This window comes from Ranitomeya imitator, chromosome 5 (genome assembly GCF_032444005.1).
Source record: "Ranitomeya imitator isolate aRanImi1 chromosome 5, aRanImi1.pri, whole genome shotgun sequence".
In the NCBI taxonomy this organism is placed as follows: Eukaryota; Metazoa; Chordata; class Amphibia; order Anura; family Dendrobatidae; genus Ranitomeya; species Ranitomeya imitator.
Window position 1 is genome coordinate 205,687,508 of NC_091286.1, and position 6,304 is coordinate 205,693,811.

Genomic DNA, 6,304 nt, shown 5'->3' on the forward strand with positions numbered 1-6,304 from the left:
ATCAGTTCATTATGACATCATCAGTCCATTATGACATCATCAGTTCATTATGACATCATCAAAATGATTATTACATCATCAGTTCATTATGACATCATCAGTTCATTATGACATCATCAAAATGATTATGACATCATCAGTTCATTATGACATCATCAGTTCATTATGACATCATCAAAATGATTATGACGTCTTAAGTTCATTATGACATCATCAATTCATTATGACATCATCAAAACGATTATGACATCTTCAGTTGATTATGACATCATCAAAATGATTATGACATCATCAGTTCATTATGACATCATCAGTTCATTATGACATCATCAGTTCATTATGACATCATCAAAATGATTATGACATCTAAAGTTCATTATGACATCATCAGTTCATTATGACATCATCAAAATGATTATGACATCATCAGTTCATTATGCCATCATCAGTTCATTATGACATCATCAAAATGATTATGCCATCATCAGTTCATTATGACATCATCAGTTCATTATGACATCGTTAAAATAATTATGACATTATCAGTTGATTATGACCTCATCTGTTCATTATGACATCACCAGTTCATTATGACATCATCAGTTCATTATGACATCATCAGTCCATTATGACATCATCAGTTCATTATGACATCATCAAAATGATTATGACATCATCAGTTTATTATGACATCATCAAAATGATTATGACATCATCAGTTCATTATGACATCATAAGTCCATTATGACATCATCAAAATGATTATGACATCATCAGTTCATTATGACATCATCAAAATGATTATGACATCATCAGTTCATTATGACATCATCAAAATGATTATGACATCATCAGTTCATTATGACATCAAAATGATTATGACATCATCAAAATGATTATGACATCATCAGTTCATTATGACATCATCAGTTCATTATGACATCATCAAAATGATTATGACATTATCAGTTCATTATTACATCATCAGTTCATTATGACATCATCAGTTCATTATGACATCATCAAAATGATTATTACATCATCAGTTCATTATGACATCATCAAAATGATTATGACATCATCAGTTCATTATGACATCAAAATGATTATGACATCATCAAAATGATTATGACATCATCAGTTCATTATGACATCATCAGTTCATTATGACATCATCAAAATGATTATGACGTCTTAAGTTCAATATGACATCATCAATTCATTATGACATCATCAAAATGATTATGACATCTTCAGTTGATTATGACATCATCAAAATGATTATGACATCATCAGTTCATTATGACATCATCAGTCCATTATGACATCATCAGTTCATTATGACATCATCAAAATGATTATGACATCATCAGTTCATTATGACATCATCAGTTCATTATGACCTCATCAAAATGATTATGACATCATCAGTTCATTATGACATCATCAAAATGATTATGACATCATCAGTTCATTATGACATCATCAGTCCATTATGACATCATCAGTTCATTATGACATCATCAAAATGATTATGACATCATCAGTTCATTATGACATCATCAGTTCGTTATGACATCATCAAAATGATTATGACATCATCAGTTCATTATGACATCATCAAAATGATTATGACGTCTTAAGTTCATTATGACATCATCAATTCATTATGACATCATCAAAATGATTATGACATCTTCAGTTGATTATGACATCATCAAAATGATTATGACATCATCAGTTCATTATGACATCATCAAAATGATTATGACATCATCAGTTCATTATGACATCAAAATGATTATGACATCATCAAAATGATTATGACATCATCAGTTCATTATGACATCATCAGTTCATTATGACATCATCAAAATGATTATGACGTCTTAAGTTCAATATGACATCATCAATTCATTATGACATCATCAAAATGATTATGACATCTTCAGTTGATTATGACATCATCAAAATGATTATGACATCATCAGTTCATTATGACATCATCAGTCCATTATGACATCATCAGTTCATTATGACATCATCAAAATGATTATGACATCATCAGTTCATTATGACATCATCAGTTCATTATGACCTCATCAAAATGATTATGACATCATCAGTTCATTATGACATCATCAAAATGATTATGACATCATCAGTTCATTATGACATCATCAGTCCATTATGACATCATCAGTTCATTATGACATCATCAAAATGATTATGACATCATCAGTTCATTATGACATCATCAGTTCGTTATGACATCATCAAAATGATTATGACATCATCAGTTCATTATGACATCATCAAAATGATTATGACGTCTTAAGTTCATTATGACATCATCAATTCATTATGACATCATCAAAATGATTATGACATCTTCAGTTGATTATGACATCATCAAAATGATTATGACATCATCAGTTCATTATGACATCATCAGTCCATTATGACATCATCAGTTCATTATGACATCATCAAAATGATTATGACATCATCAGTTCATTATGACATCATCAGTTCATTATGACCTCATCAAAATGATTATGACATCATCAGTTCATTATGACATCATCAGTTCATTATGACCTCATCAAAATGATTATGACATCATCAGTTCATTATGACATCATCAAAATGATTATGACATCATCAGTTCATTATGACATCATCAGTCCATTATGACATCATCAGTTCATTATGACATCATCAAAATGATTATGACATCATCAGTTCATTATGACATCATCAGTTCGTTATGACATCATCAAAATGATTATGACATCATCAGTTCATTATGACATCATCAAAATGATTATGACGTCTTAAGTTCATTATGACATCATCAATTCATTATGACATCATCAAAATGATTATGACATCTTCAGTTGATTATGACATCATCAAAATGATTATGACATCATCAGTTCATTATGACATCATCAGTCCATTATGACATCATCAGTTCATTATGACATCATCAAAATGATTATGACATCATCAGTTCATTATGACCTCATCAAAATGATTATGACATCATCAGTCCATTATGACATCATCAGTTCATTATGACATCATCAAAATGATTATGACATCATCAGTTCATTATGACATCATCAAAATGAATATGACATCATCAGTTCATTATGACATCAAAATGATTATGACATCATCAGTTCATTATGACATCATCAGTTCATTATGACATCATCAAAATGATTATGACTTCTTAAGTTCATTATGACATCATCAGTTCATTATGACATCATCAGTTCATTATGACATCATCAAAATGATTATGACATCATCAGTTGATTATGACATCATCAAAATGATTATGACATCATCAGTTCATTATGACATCATCAGTCCATTATGACATCATCAGTTCATTATGACATCATCAAAATGATTATGACATCATCATTTCATTATGACATCATCAAAATGATTATGACATCATCAGTTCATTATGACATCATCAGTTCATTATGACCTCATCAAAATGATTATGACATCATCAGTTCATTATGATATCATCAAAATGATTATGACATCATCAGTTCATTATGACATCATCAGTCCATTATGACATCATCAGTTCATTATGACATCATCAAAATGATTATGACATCATCAGTTCATTATGACATCATCAAAATGATTATGACATCATCAGTTCATTATGACATCAAAATGATTATGACATCATCAAAATGATTATGACATCATCAGTTCATTATGACATCATCAGTTCATTATGACATCATCAAAATGATTATGACATTATCAGTTCATTATGACATCATCAATTCATTATGACATCATCAGTTCATTATGACATCATCAAAATGATTATGACATCATCAGTTCATTATGACATCATCAAAATGATTATGACATCATCAGTTCATTATGACATCAAAATGATTATGACATCATCAGTTCATTATGACATCATCAGTTCATTATGACATCATCAGTTCATTATGACATCATCAAAATGATTATGACGTCTTAAGTTCATTATGACATCATCAGTTCATTATGACATCATCAAAATGAATATGACATCATCAGTTCATTATGACATCATCAGTTCATTATGAACTCATCAAAATGATTATGACATCATCAGTTCATTATGACATCATCAGTCCATTATGACATCATCAGTTCATTATGACATCATCAAAATGATTATTACATCATCAGTTCATTATGACATCATCAGTTCATTATGACATCATCAAAATGATTATGACATCATCAGTTCATTATGACATCATCAGTTCATTATGACATCATCAAAATGATTATGACGTCTTAAGTTCATTATGACATCATCAATTCATTATGACATCATCAAAACGATTATGACATCTTCAGTTGATTATGACATCATCAAAATGATTATGACATCATCAGTTCATTATGACATCATCAGTTCATTATGACATCATCAGTTCATTATGACATCATCAAAATGATTATGACATCATCAGTTCATTATGACATCATCAGTTCATTATGACATCATCAAAATGATTATGACATCTAAAGTTCATTATGACATCATCAGTTCATTATGACATCATCAAAATGATTATGACATCATCAGTTCATTATGCCATCATCAGTTCATTATGACATCATCAAAATGATTATGCCATCATCAGTTCATTATGACATCATCAGTTCATTATGACATCATTAAAATAATTATGACATTATCAGTTGATTATGACCTCATCTGTTCATTATGACATCACCAGTTCATTATGACATCATCAGTTCATTATGACATCATCAGTCCATTATGACATCATCAGTTCATTATGACATCATCAAAATGATTATGACATCATCAGTTTATTATGACATCATCAAAATGATTATGACATCATCAGTTCATTATGACATCATAAGTCCATTATGACATCATCAAAATGATTATGACATCATCAGTTCATTATGACATCATCAAAATGATTATGACATCATCAGTTCATTATGACATCATCAGTCCATTATGACATCATCAGTTCATTATGACATCATCAAAATGATTATGACATCATCAGTTCATTATGACATCATCAAAATGATTATGACATTATCAGTTCATTATTACATCATCAGTTCATTATGACATCATCAGTTCATTATGACATCATCAAAATGATTATTACATCATCAGTTCATTATGACATCATCAAAATGATTATGACATCATCAGTTCATTATGACATCAAAATGATTATGACATCATCAGTTCATTAAGACATCATCAGTTCATTATGACATCATCAGTTCATTATGACATCATCAAAATGATTATGACGTCTTAAGTTCATTATGACCTCATCAGTTCATTATGACATCATCAAAATGATTATGACATCATCAGTTCATTATGACATCATCAGTTCATTATGACCTCATCAAAATGATTATGACATCATCAGTTCATTATGACATCATCAAAATGATTATAACATCATCAGTTCATTATGACATCATCAGTCCATTATGACATCATCAGTTCATTATGACATCATCAAAATGATTATGACATCATCAGTTCATTATGACATCATCAAAATGAATATGACATCATCAGTTCATTATGACATCAAAATGATTATGACATCATCAGTTCATTATGACATCATCAGTTCATTATGACATCATCAAAATGATTATGACTTCTTAAGTTCATTATGACATCATCAGTTCATTATGACATCATCAAAATGATTATGACATCATCAGTTGATTATGACATCATCAAAATGATTATGACATCATCAGTTCATTATGACATCATCAGTCCATTATGACATCATCAGTTCATTATGACATCATCAAAATGATTATGACATCATCAAAATGATTATGACATCATCATTTCATTATGACATCATCAAAATGATTATGACATCATCAGTTCATTATGACATCATCAGTTCACTATGACCTCATCAAAATGATTATGACATCATCAGTTCATTATGACATCATCAAAATGATTATGACATCATCAGTTCATTATGACATCATCAGTCCATTATGACATCATCAGTTCATTATGACATCATCAAAATGATTATGACATCATCAGTTCATTATGACATCATCAAAATGATTATGACATCATCAGTTCATTATGACATCATCAAAATGATTATGACATCATCAGTTCATTATGACATCAAAATGATTATGACATCATCAAAATGATTATGACATCATCAGTTCATTATGACATCATCAGTTCATTATGACATCA